The sequence below is a fragment of the Equus przewalskii genome, chromosome 3 (genome assembly GCF_037783145.1).
Source record: "Equus przewalskii isolate Varuska chromosome 3, EquPr2, whole genome shotgun sequence".
Taxonomy (NCBI): Eukaryota; Metazoa; Chordata; class Mammalia; order Perissodactyla; family Equidae; genus Equus; species Equus przewalskii.
This window is the reverse complement of record NC_091833.1, coordinates 43074165-43088503: the sequence shown is the minus strand read 5'-3', so window position 1 is coordinate 43088503 and position 14339 is coordinate 43074165.

Sequence of the window (14339 nt, the reverse complement as noted above, 5' to 3'; positions counted from 1 at the left end):
TTCAGCTGCATGCTGTTCAGACCAGTGCTGTCCAACAGAACTGTCTGCACTGAGGAACAGGTTCATATCCATGCTCTGCAAAATGGCAGTCATTAGACACATGTGACTGTTGAGCTCTTGCAACGTGACTAGTGTGAACTGGGAATTTTTATATAATTAATTAATTTTAATTTTAATAGCCACATGGCTAGTGGCCACCATGTTGGACAGTGCAGCTAGGCCACTCACAACCTGTCATTTATTTTGAGGATGACAGCACCAGAAGGCATTGTGATTATATTTAATATTTGTCTTTACAGTTTTTCTAAGAAGGGCAACAGCTTAAATACTAAGAAACCCCCACATAAGCTCACTATCATATTATCAACATCTAAAAGTTATTTATTTCACTTACAATTTTATTGCCTATCTTTTCTAACTAGAATTTAACTCTTTTTAAGGCAGAGACTATGTCCTGTTCATTATTTCACCCCCAGCTCCTAACACAGAGCCCAAAATTGGTTGATTGATTGCTAAAAAGGCTCGATAGGGAAGAATCCTCAGCGTCTAGTTAGTTAAACAGAATTAAATTGTCACATAATTCTGTTTGGGGCATTGAAGTGCCCAATGACAGACACTGCATAGAATTAATTCTTTGAAAGGAAAAATAAGAGACAAGAAGGGGAAAGTAGTTCAGTACTGAAATTCAGCCCACAGAGGGCAGGAGAATGGTCTGAGAAATGACCAGTAGATGAGACGGAAGGCAGGGGAGAGTGAGAGCGCAAGAACAAGGACAGGAAGAGCACCAGCAAATGGATCAGCTTTACCACGCAGGTGAGTTTCCTACAACCTGTGGTTGCAGGTGGAACTTGTCTTGTGTATCAACATCCTGCCTATTTTTTTCTTCTTCGTGAAAGAGATAATGCAGTGTTGCATAGGCTTATGAGCATGGGTTTGCTAACTTACCTCACTTAGATCTGGGCTCAAATGTCACTGCTTAGAGAGACTTTCTCTGACCAACTTACCTGAAATAGCACCCACTTCATCACCCTCAATTGCATTCACCTGCTTTGGTTTTCCATATAGCACTTATTTTATATAAACACATATATGTACACATATGTGTATATATCTATGTATAAATATACGTAGCTGTATATGCGTACATATGCCTATAACTGTATGTATATCTATATATACTTTCCAATAGAATGCATGCTTCTCAAAGGGAGGGATGTCTTCCCTAATACTTTCACTGCTATACACCTAGAATCTAAAAAGTTACCTGTCACATAATAGGTGGTCAATAAACATTTATTGAATATTGAATGGCAGATTGAAAGCCAATGGATTTTAAAACTGAACTAAGTCCTTGATTAAAACAATTTTTCCCCAAGACAAATTTTCAAAATATGACTAGGCTTTTCTAGTTGTTGAATAAAATCAAGTTTGGGCAAATTTTCACCAAATATGAATTTAAATATGACTTTTTCAGGGTTGGAATATTGCAGGTGTTTATGGAAGAGACTGAAATTCATCTCATTTTGAAAAATAAAAAGCTTCATTTAAATCCACGTGCAAGGGCTTCCTTTTTCTTGGTGGCAGTGAGTGGAGAATTAACTCTGGGATAGTAAATCCCAGTGACAGGTGCTAATGGGAATTAAGCATGCAGATCCCCTGCACATCCCTCCAGAAAGCTCCAGCAGGAAAAGTATGCTAGTTAGCATACTTATAGGTGCCTAGTTATAATATTATTTACTCTAAACTAGTAAGGAAAAAGTTTCCCGCTTAAGGCTTAAAAAATAAAACATAATAGAAAATGTATTCCAGTTGTAGAAATATTTTCTTTCATTTTATCTCTCTCATATGTTTATGATATGTTTAATATCTGACTTTCAGGATTTTTTAAAATAAATCGTATGAGAGATATTATGAACTGGTGACGTAGAAGACAGAAGATTTTAGTGACTATGAATAGGATAGTGATGAGGACAATCTTTTCCTAACTAGGAGCTGAAGGTCCATTGACCTCAGGTAAAATTGTAGACAGACATCAACTAAGAAGAGCCAGAAGGTCCAGATTCAGTTGATTCAATCCCCCTTCTCTGCCTCATGTTACAGAAGGGAATTTGACCTGCCATAAACCAATACACTCTGGGCTTTACACTTTATATTAATTGTATTAGACAAGATCCTTCGGTTGCAACTGACGGAAACCCAACTCAAACCAGCTTAAGCAAAACATAAAAAAAGAATTTACTGCTGTCATAACTCAAAAGCCATGGATAAAAATATCTATATTAATAATGACTAACATTTATTGATCATGCACTGTATGTCAGGCACTGTTCTAAGATCTTTACATGTGTTATCTCATTTAATCCTCAAAATGAGGATTAAAATAAGGATTAAATTAAAGTATTATTATTATCCCCCTTTTAAACATGAGGAAACAGAGTGGTTAAGTAACATTTTCCAAGTCCCACACAGTTAGTATTTATTGGTGTGAGTCTGAGTTTAGGGATCATGTTCTAGATCCAAGAACTTAAATACCACCACACATAGGACCTGTTCCCTCCCCTTTCCTCCCAGTTTCTTGGTTCTGCCCTCCTCTGTTTTGGCTTCATTCACAGACCTATGATGTCCATACTGGGATTTCTGGAAGCTCCAGGTTTATACTGTCTTTACCATTATCACTCTCAGCACAGAGAACACTCCCATTCCCACCTAGGTGACAAGATCTCAGAATTATGTCCCTGGCTCATCTTGGGTCACATACCCATAACCGAGCCAATAACCATGGCCAAATGGTTAGAATACATGGCAAGTCCTGGATCATGTGCCAATTTCTGAAAACTGGAAACTTGGAAAGTCAGTGGGGAGAAGGAGTTCTGCAAAAGAAAAATCAATATACTGAGAAAGATGTTTAATATGAAATAATAGATGCCAAGAAAATAGATGTAGGACAGACAAAACAACTACGCCTATTCTTTGGTCTAGGGGGTAAAATGCATTCTTGTCTAGGCTTGAGTTTTGTGCCACACACATCACTGCAGCAAATGAAGGGAACTGGTTAAGAAGGACTGATGAACAGCCCCTAGTAGATTGCTTTTTCCATTGACTGGGAGAATTGAGGACTATTCAATTCAGTTTGATTCAGTTCAATTCAATTCAATTCAATTCAATTCAATTAAGAAAACTGTCGCTCAGCCCCTATTATTTTGAGGCTCTGTTCCAGGATCCCTGGGATGAATACTTATGAATAAGAGTCTTTGTGCACCAAAGCTTACAGTCTAACAGACAATATAGAGGAATAAACAAAAGGATTTCACATGAAGACAAAAATGTGGTGAGAATATAAAGATATGAGAAAATTTTAATTAGGAGACTCTGAGAAGATAATCACCTAGAAGTAAGACTTAATTAAACACTTGTATATCAGTAATGCTAAGCTTCACAAAAAGGTGTTGTATTTATCTCTAACAATAAGAAATCTAAGAGCAGGCAGTCCAGGGACACTATGGACTAAGAGCAGCTCAGTTATGCTCTTTTCATGGCTTGGCTCTGTTTTCCATAATGTATGCCTTTCATTTTCACAGTTGCTTGATGGCTTTTCCACCTCCAAGGATCATGCTCCACTTTCCAGGCAGGAAGAAGAATGAACAACAGGCCCAGGGAGAAGCATTCAGCTTAGGTGCCTTCCAAACATTTCTGGAAGCTCTCAGCCCAAGCAATTTCCATTTTCTCCTGTCAAATGGCCCTCCTAGACCAGTCACCTGTGGTAGATAAGGAAAAGGGTATTGTGAATGCTGACTGGATCATCTATGTTGGACGCAAGTCTCTTGGAGGGGAGGGACAAGATGAAGGCACAAAGAGAAAGACATGAAGACAGGAAATGACAGGGGATATTTAGAGAATTGCAGGTAGATGGAAAGTAATTCTTCTATCTCGGGAGGAGTGTTTTCCATCACAGTGGGAAATGTGAGGATGGAACAGACTGTTCTTCAGTCCACCGGAGGGTATTTACTGACCTTTTGGGAAGGGCGCAACACTGAGTTAGAGTCTTCTCCTCAAGGAGTTCGTAGTTGGGCTGTGGAGATAATATTTACGAAAAAGAAACAAGTAAAGCAAAAATTAAGGAAAAATGGAAGGAAGACTGAGAAGGAAGAAAGGCGAGAGGGAAAGGAGAAAGGAAGGGTGCAAGGAATAAAGGAAGAAAGGAAGGGAAAAGGAAAAGAGGAAAGAATAAAAAGTAGAAATAAAGGACAAGAAGGAAATAAAGTCTGGCATGATTTCTGCATTTGTGTAGCATGATGTAATTGCTATAAAAGGGAGACAACAATGAAAGGCTCAATAAAAATTATAAGGACAATTATAAAATATGTGATTTAGAAGAAGATTACTGGGGATAGATGTAGTAATTATTACTTACTAGAGCTTTCCAAATACCTCATTTTATTTTAAATCTTTCTGCCCAATTGGCCCATGGTCGTTTTTCTCCTGTTACAGATTGAAGAAATAAGATATTTTATGGAATGATGGGCAGATTTTGAATTGGAAAACATGGATTTAAGTCTGCATTTATCTAACTTATTTGCTCAGATATTCCTGTAACTTCTTTGCACTTTAATTTCTCTCTTATGAAAAAGAGGAACGTATGCACACAGAAAGTTGCCCCGAAGATGAAATGTGTGAGAAGGTGCTCTGTAAGGTGTCTTTACTTAAGACATTATTATGATATGTTCTATGTTGTCCATTGTACTTAATTTGCATGATCGTCCAAATAATAGCCTTAGTGGTGTGGCCCTTTCTATATGAATTATACGACCCTAGTGTAAACTTGGGGCTGTTCTCAGTATCCCTTTCTCTTTTGCCTACATTGTCTATTCAATTACTAAATCCATCCAATTTTACTACTTAATGGTCTCCAGGACCTATCCCATTATCTCCAGCCCCATAGCCACACAATGTATTGGCATGTTCCCCATGGGTTCTCGTAATTACTTCCTTAGTAGCCAGTCTGCTCTCACATTCAAATCCATGCTCTCCACACACCCAAGAATGATCTTCTAAAATGCAAATCCTATCTTTTTATGGTCATAAAAATCTGTTCAATGATTCCTCACTGTCTTAGTTCTCCTTTCCCAAAGTCCTTAAAAGAAGGAGTTCTATAGTAAACATAGTGTGCTAGTTGCATTATTCCTGATTCTTTACTTCTTCTCTGTTAATAGAATTGCCTTTTGTCTTTGCACCACCACCATAGGTGACCTGGACTTCCCTGCCTCACTGATGGTAGCTCCGCCATAAGACTGGCTTTTGCCAACGTGGGCAGCTGCTACAGTGTGCCAGTTCGTTCCGTTGCTTACTTCTACTCATTTTTATGTGCTCCTGCCACTAGTCAGTAGAAGAACATCCCTCAGGTAGCCCCCAGTCCAAGGTGGGTGAGAGACTCATGGAGAGATGTACAGCCTGGAACCTAGAGCCTGCTGTCTGGAGCCCAAAGCCTGACTCCTGCCCAACTTAACTGAGTTGCAGCAGATCCAATGACCCATGAGCAAGAAAAGAAAATGCATATTGTGTTCAGCTACTGAGTTCCGGGGTGATTTTTTATGCAGCATTATCACAGCAAGAAATGTCTGATATGTATAATGTGAGAAATCATGTCCTCAGATTAAGTCCCCTGTAGCGCTAATAAACTAGTAGAAAATAACACAGACTACAGAACTAAACAGGGTGACTCTGAGAAGTGCAGTGGGAGAGGAGTGGCTACACGGCCATGGAGGGGAGATGAAAGGGCACTTACCTCAAGTGGAAATGGTCGGCAGAGTCTTAGATGAGATGACATGAGGCCTGGGCCTTGAAAGATAACTAGAATTTGTGTTTGCTGAGTTAGAGAGGATGGCATTCCAGGCAGAAGAAAGAGCTAGGATGAAAGCTGGAAAGAAGAGAACATATGTGTCAAATACTAAGTGACTCAGTCTGGAGCCCAGAATGCATTATACTTAATACTATCACTAATGATAATTTTTTTAAAATTCTGTTAACATTTTGGAACACTCATTGGTCACACATTTTATATAATATATATATATTTATTTATTTAATACACATAACAATACTGTGTATGAAGTAGCTATTATTATTATCTTCATTTTAAGCATGAGAGAAAATCAAGGCTTCGAGGATTTAAGTACTTGTTTGGGTAGATTAGTGTCAGAATAGGCTGTGAATTCAAGTTTATCTGGATGCAGGCAAATGTTGCAAGGTAAGTTTGGAAAGAAAGACAGGACCAGTTTCTGAAAGGCTTTTCGTGGCTTGTTATGTGGCCTATCCTACATCATGCATGCACTAGAGAGCTACCAAAGGGCTTTAGACAATGAGATGATATCACGACCATGTCTTGCATCAAGGTGCAAGATGGATTAAAGTGGGAAGAAAAACCACAGAGTCTATTCCAGTCATCAAGATGAGAAGCAGTGACAGCCTAAACGTAACAAGCTGTAGACAGAAAACGAGGCAAGGGGGTGTATATACGCTGTTCAATTGGGATGGTGGTTACTAATTCCAGAACATGGGATGAAAAATTTGTATCGTTAAATATTCATGATATAATTAAGAATAATCTATGTAACCCTGAAAAGCTACTTGCAACAGTAAACTACCCTCAACTTAATTAAAGGCATTAAAGAACTGGAAATAAGATTTAAAGGGTGAGAGGGACATATTAATTTCTTAGGACTACTTGTGTTCACTGGGACTTGAAATGGTTTGTTCAAGCAATATTGTAAAGGTTCACCAACATTTGGGTTATAGAACTAGATGCTTTTTTCACAGTCCTTAACATCACACCTGGCACAGAAAAGGTAATCAATAAACATTTAAAAATAAATGAGTAACCCAATTTATAAAAAACTTTTATAATATAACCTAACTCAGATGTTACATATTAGAAATCTTTTACTTTCAATTTTTCCTGAGTTTATAAGTTCATTGTTAGAAATGTGTTGTGCTTTATTTGATAGAAATGTCACAAATTTTGGTCTAGAATTCAGCCCACAAAATCCTGTTAATCATGTATAATTATATGGAAAACAATGATATTACACAATATAGAATTCAATTAAAAAATCAAAATATAATTTATAATTAAATCAAACAAGCAAAATGTGATCTTTGTGCTTATGGTATAAATAAAGAAGAATTAGGAAGAGGTGTAAAATATTGAGATTTCTAAGTTCGTTTCATGATACTTCCAACCACTCTCAACCACAAAGCCATTCCTTCTACTTCGTGTCTAATTTCAATTGGAAGTAGGAAGATCTTATTTTCTTTATCATAGATGTTGCACTAGTGCTAACTAGCCTTATCTTGATCATGATTGGTTTTTGTTTGTTTGGGTTACTATGGTGAATTAAAAGGAATAAAGTAGGTAGAAAAGGAAATACATTTTTTCCTGATAAAATTGAGGAAAACAAATGAAAAACATCAAGAAAGAAAGAAGGAGTAAAACAATTCAAGTGAGAATTTTCCAGTCTTTTAAACAGGACTGTGTGAAACAAAAGTTAAAAAGAACAGGATGAAGTTAATAGAGAGGAAGAATAATGGTTTAGATTATGACCCACATGTCCACCAGGTGGCCCCACTGACCAAGAACAGCCTGGTATCGTAGAGTAGGATTCACGTGCAGCCAAGCATTCAGGTGTATGAGAACATTACAAGCAAAGCACTCAAGAATAGACCTTTGCAGTTATTTGCTTGCTCGTTTAAATGTGTTGCTTCTCTAGACTTTGAGCTTCTTAAGAAGGATTTTACTCTACCAGAGTAATATTTGAATTATCAGCATTACCTATCCCAATGCCCAATGCTTAGAAGACCCTAAGAATGGTTGCACAGTGAAAAAATAAATAAATGAGTAAATGACAGAAAGAATTTGAGTGCATTTTAGTTTAATCAATGCTATTTTTTGTTACTGTTTGCTATGTTATTTCTTGTTAGGACCAGGAAAATCTTGATGATTATTGTTCTCAAAGGTAAATTTCACCTCACATTCTCGACACTAGTGAGGTGAAAGAGGAACTTTTATCCTTTTCTTTTTAAAGATCGGTACCTGGGCTAACATTTGTTGCCGATCTTCTTTTGTCTTCTTCTCCTCCTTTTTCTTCTTCTTCTTCTTCTCCTCCTCCCGAAAGCCCCCCAGTACATAGCTGTATATTCTAGTTGTAAGTGCCTCTGCTGTGCTATGTGGGACACCACCTCAGCATGAGTGCTGTCATGTCCGCACCCAGGATCCAAACCAGCGAATCCCTGGGCCTCCCAAAGCAGAGATCGGGTGAACTTAACCACTTGGCCACGCGTGGCCCCTATCCTTTTTTTTTTTTGTCTGCTGACACGTTGCTTTTTAAAAATACAAGAAAAGGCTACAAATACTGCTGGTTATAGATTAGGAGGATGCTATTGACCAAATTTATGATGGTAAGAGATAAGGCTAAAATTTCCCAAGAATATTTAAAGTAAGTTATTTGAGGAGGAGTGCTAGCATCTGGAGACTGGTGTTGGAACCTCGTCTCTGCCTCCAATGCCCTTGCCATGGCCAACCTCCGTTCTCCCAGGAATCAAGTCTTTTCCCTGGTCCCAGCCTATTACCTGGGAAATTGATACCCATAAGTCTCTTTGCATTTGCTCATGACCCTTCCTCTACTTGAAATCCCCTTTCTCACAAGTCGATCAACCCTTCTCTAAAGTCCAGTTCAAATGCTAACTCAGGTATGAAGCTTTCCCTGAGCCCTACAGCTGAAAGTGCTCAGCTTTCTGAGGTCCACATGCTTTTGTATCACCTTCTATCATTATGTCTATAAATGTACACTTTCTACTAATTTATATGGTGTGTGGGATTCAATTTTGGGTCTCAGACACCTTGGACTCTAATAACAGCTAACTTGTTGGTTGCCATATAGTAAACAGATAATATTTTAAAAATGTGTCAATGAGTTCTTCTCTTTTGCCTTTCAATGAACAGAATAGTCCTTCTAGTCATCTCCAGGCAATCCTCTACCTGGGGAAGTAGGGAAAGGTGCAGGAAATGGGCTTGCCCATGGTTAGAGAAGAAATGCATAAGGAAATAATTCATATTTAGTTTCTGAACGCCAAGATAGAATTTCTATGTCTGTAGCCAAACAATGGGTTTAACAATTAGCTTCTATAGTGTAGAGCAGATGCCACTTCTAATTAAGATCCAGGCCATTAAACTTGCTGATTTAGAGGATATAAAATGGGGAATCGAAAAACCCAGAAGTCCAAATCTCACCATGTCTATCTCCAAGTCCTGTGGCAAAAAGCAGAGAGAAAAAGGAGAGCCAGGAAGTCAGGTCGTTTTTGTATTACACTCTATGGGGTCTACTTATGAGGGAGGAGAGTAGAGAAACCCTGTGGGTTAAGAGGAGGAGGAGGGAGATCACCTTACATCAACATGATATGCCTCAGGGGAAAAAATTAAAAAGGGAAACTCTTCTGCATTCTGAAGGCAATTTTGGGTCAGAGAGGCATACAGAATGCGCCGGATGAAAAAGACACACAGGGTAACACTGATTCGAAAGCGGTGGTAACTTCCACGACACCCCCTCTACGAGCCACTCTACGAGGCCGTGGGCGTGGGAGGAAGTCACTGTGTTCCCCAGTGCCGGCGGGGCTCAGCACCAGGGTGAGCCACAGAGCGTCAGCGGGTCTTGAGAGGTCTCGTGTTTCAGAGCACGCGCTGTATAGCGAAAGTGCGTGGATTCTAACTCCTTCTCTGCCCTTTACGAACTTTGTGACCTTAGAAAATTTCATAAGTTTTCTACTAGCACTCTTGTCTGTAAATTGGGATACTCACAGTACCTAATGTTTTTGTAAGAGCTGAACAAATTTATTCACATTAAGCACTAATAACCATGTTAGCTATATTTAACGGTTATTATAATTATTATATTTCAGCAAATAAGTATCTATCTCTCAAAGAAGTTTCAGAAATCTTTTAGTCATTTCACAGATATAAACACTTGCTATAGCAAATATATTTATAACATTTTGAATATTTTAATTCCTTAAATATTTTAATGTTACCTCCATTTATACAAATATTTTTACTTTCAAAATTGAAATAATATAATTTATGAATATTTAGTTTTAAAAGACTCAGTATATTGCATATTCTAAAAATTTGGCAAAAGAAAGCTTGAATAAAATGATTCGATTATGTGATTATAACATAAAAATGTGAGCAGCGTATGTGTTTATGTTTGTACCTTATGTTCACAAAGTCAAGATAATGCTCGCAGCAAAGGAGGCCTTTAAGGTCAGTTCTGTGGAGAAAAGAACAATATCAACAAATCCTCACAATGTTTTTTAAAGGGAAAAAACACACTCCAGGGAATGTGACATAATCGTCACAGGAATCTAAGCGACGGGAAAGGTGTGTATGATAAAAACGGCTTTTAATGCTCTTTATGACATAAAGGTAACATTACACATCCACCAGGCTTTTCTAATAGTAGTTGTCGATTTGAGCTGTCTGCCATACTCTTTTACTTAATTCTACAAATGCTTGCATTTATGAAAATCTCACAGAGTGAAGCCTGAATTTATGGAAAACTTTCAGAATGAAGCTTGCTGACCTACATGAGTATTTAAAGTAGCGATTTTCATCTCATTAGTACAAGGGGCTAACCAACTGAATATATCACTCAGAAAATATAGACAGATCCATTTTTTAACATGTCAGCCTTCAATTGAAAGATTATGTCATTGATGTATGTTTCAGGCCCCCCTTCCCTTCTCTACATGTAAGAGGCTCATGTGCAGAAACCTGCCCTTTTGGAGATAAAAATGCCTATTTGTAAGTGAACAGATGGTGTTGCTCAAGTTCAGAGACACGTCTTAGGCAGAGTCTCAGGGGAAGGAGGGACTGCAGGGGTAGGAGGGCTGGCATAGTTTGAGAAGGCCTCCTGGGTGACTCTGATAGCCTCCTGCCTGGCCCCCACTGTGCAGCACTGATTTAAAGCTCAAAGATACATAAATGTCATGTAGACACTGATTTGAGCTCCAGAGTAAGAAATGAACTCTTTTCCTCGTACAAATTTGTCTGATTGCATTTCTTTGCATTTTATGTCATAATTTTCAAAGCCTGAACTTCACAACAGTATCTGAAAACTGACTCATTTAAAAACTTCTTGTTAGTTCAAGTACTACATTACTTCCATTTGTAGGGTGTGCTAAATGGCAGGTCCCACATGGTCATTTAAAGATCATTTCTATTTTGGGTAGGTTTCTATACATGTAGGTCACAATAAAAATAGATCACACATATGTGGCATTATAATGTGAGCAAGCTCAGCCACAAGTATTATTAGTGAAGCCACTGAAGTAAGCTTTGAGATTTAGAATAATTAAAATACTTACAGCCAAAACTACCTTTGAAAATTCCTTTGAATCAATCATGAAGACTAGTATATGTCTAGTGTATACAAATTTGCTCAGCAATTCTTTTCCATGCTAAAATTTAATGTCTTCTTGTTAAACTAAAAGAAAGAGGAAAAAGTCTATATGCCGATGTCTCAGCATTCAAACCAGTGTGACTTTCAGGTGGTTACTGAATCCAAAGAAGTGAGGGATGCCAGGGAGAAGCTCTGGAAAGTTACCTTGGTTTCCATCAGAGGGTAACTGACCTTTGCTGCACCCAATGGGAGTTGCCTGTGTTCCCCTGGAGACACCGGAGGTCCCCATCCTTGGGAGGGTGGGAGGCTAAGTCCATCTCCTTTGTTTAGATACTGTTGTAACCAGATGAATTTCGGATATCTAAAGAGAAGGCATTGCCAGAATTGGATGAGTAGGCTCTGGAAAAGATTGTGTTTGAATTTCTGGTTTGATAAGACAGTGGATGCCTAGCCCTTCTAGTCCAGTTCTGAGCTCACCTGTTTCCTGGAGGGGCCTGTATATGTAAAGAGAGAAAAGGGTTGAAGCAAATGAGAACCATGCCAGAATCCAAGACAGTCCTGGGGCACAGAAAATCTATCCTATCTTTGAGGGCATGCCCGTCCACCAGGCTTAATACCACCTGGCCAGCAGTGGTCTCTGCATTTTGTATTCACCTTGTGACGCAACTTTCCCTCATTTTCAAGCTCAGTAATTGGTATGTGATGGTGGTGGTGGGTTTTGCATGTGTGTGTGTGTGTGTGTGTAGAGGGTATGACAACCAGCTCTTTCTTCTGGGATTCAGGCCAAACACTTCTGTTTCACTAGTTTCCCAGTATTTATAGGTAATGCTTCAGTAGATCACATACATACACACACACACACACACACACACACACACACACACACCCCTTCTTGCAACCTAGGACTCCCAATTCCCTTCTAACATTTAATCTTTTACACTGGGTCCTTCTACACCCATTTTTCCTACTACTTCGGTCTTTCCACGTTTCCCCTTTTTCTCTCCACTGATCTTTCGGCTCAAAAAAGAGCCAAAGTATGAGTGACTTTTCTATCATGATTAGAACTAGACCCTTGGGAACATAATTTTACAGATAAGGAAACTGAGTTCCAGAATGGCAAATTGACTTGTCTAAATCAAGACAATTTAACGATAGAATCAATACCACTAATCATGTCTTCTGATTTCTGGTCATATTGGAAAGATTCTGGAATAGGATATACCTGATATTAGTTCCACTTTTGATACTTACTAGCTGTATGATTTTGGGCAAGTTACTTAAGCCAACTAAGTAAACTTTGGTTTGCTTTTCTTCAAATAGGGAATAATAAAAGCTGAATAAATAGAGTTGTTGTGTGAATGGATATAAAATGACCTAATAGAATGCATGGACTATAGTAAGTGCATAATATGATTTTTCTACCAGGTTTAAGGCTTTTTCTTTTATGTCACGTCACTTTGCAATATCCCTTTTAGTTCACTCTTTTCTGCAAAATTACTCTTTTCTTCTTCTCATTTCACTGTCTTTTCTCTCGTTCAAGAGTCCATACTCAGAATTCAGAAATCTTTTCCAAACCGGTTAGTGACATCTTGAGTGTTCTTCTGCACCCCTGGGTGCTGAGGTGGCCCAGAGCTGCAGCCGCTCCCCTCCTGCAAGTGCTGGGAGTCTCTGAACCCCTTGCAGGACTTGACCTCTGCCAAGAACCGAGTCGTAGCAGCTCTGCCGTTCTCTGGCCTTTGGTAGAAAGCACAGAGCGTAGGAGGTAGTCAGTGGATATTTATGAAACGCATAAAGGAATAAATGACTGAATGAATATACAAGTTCTTGTTTCCCTCTCTAAGGAGGGTGGAGAACAAGGGTTTCTGTGCAAAAATCAGTGTCTTACATCTGGTGATCCACTTGTGGGCCCCTCTGCCGAGGACTTTGAAATAGCAGGCTCCCTTAGCATCTTAGAACCAGCGCTCTCTCTAGGCTCTCCTGATTCTGTTTACCATAGAAAGGCCAAGATACCGAGGTTTAATCAGTCCTCTATAAGGACACTAACAAATTCATGGTCAGGGGACAAGGTGATGTTTAGGGGACATTTCTGAACACTTACTCCTGAATCTTCCACTCTTCCCCTAGCTCCCACATATAGCTAGAGTCCGCTTCATCTGGGAGTTTTTTTCTCATGCTGCCATCTATATCCTCTCCTAGGTTTAACTTTTTTTTTTTTTTGAGGAAGATTGGCCCTGAGCTAACATCTGTGCCCATCCTCCTCTACTTTATATGTGGGACGCTTGCCCCACATGTTGGAATCCCTCCAATGATGGATTCGTTGGATGCCATCTTTTCTCCTGACACACATGGGGACACTTGGACATCTCTTTCCCTTCATGGTCAAATGTAGAAAACTTCACCCCAAATTCTTTATACCCTCTAACTCTGTACGAACCTCCAGACCCAAAAATATGCCCTCTATAGTCAATGGCCAGACTGTGGAGGTGAAGCAATGTATGACCTCATTCTCCTTCTTCAGACTATCTGTTTAGCCCAGCCCTGCATAGTTTCCTGATTTACTTCTTAAGACACCTTTTTACCTCATATGAGAGAAGAGAACTCATTAATGTACACTTGTTATGAGGTTTCCGTTAAATTATTATTCATCTGCCATATCAGCTGAGCTGTTGTCTTTGAAATAATCACTGCCTCCTCCCTGAGAGAGCGATCGTCACTCCCTGCCTTGGGCACGTTATTTGTTTGCATATCTGTGTCCACTTTAGTGTGAAGACATCAGGGATAGCTTCTATGGTTTTGGGCTTTGTATCCCCAGATGCTAGCACAGTTCTTGCCACAGTAGGGTCCTCCCAAAATACTACAGCACTTGATTTGTATAATAGCTTAGAAATATAC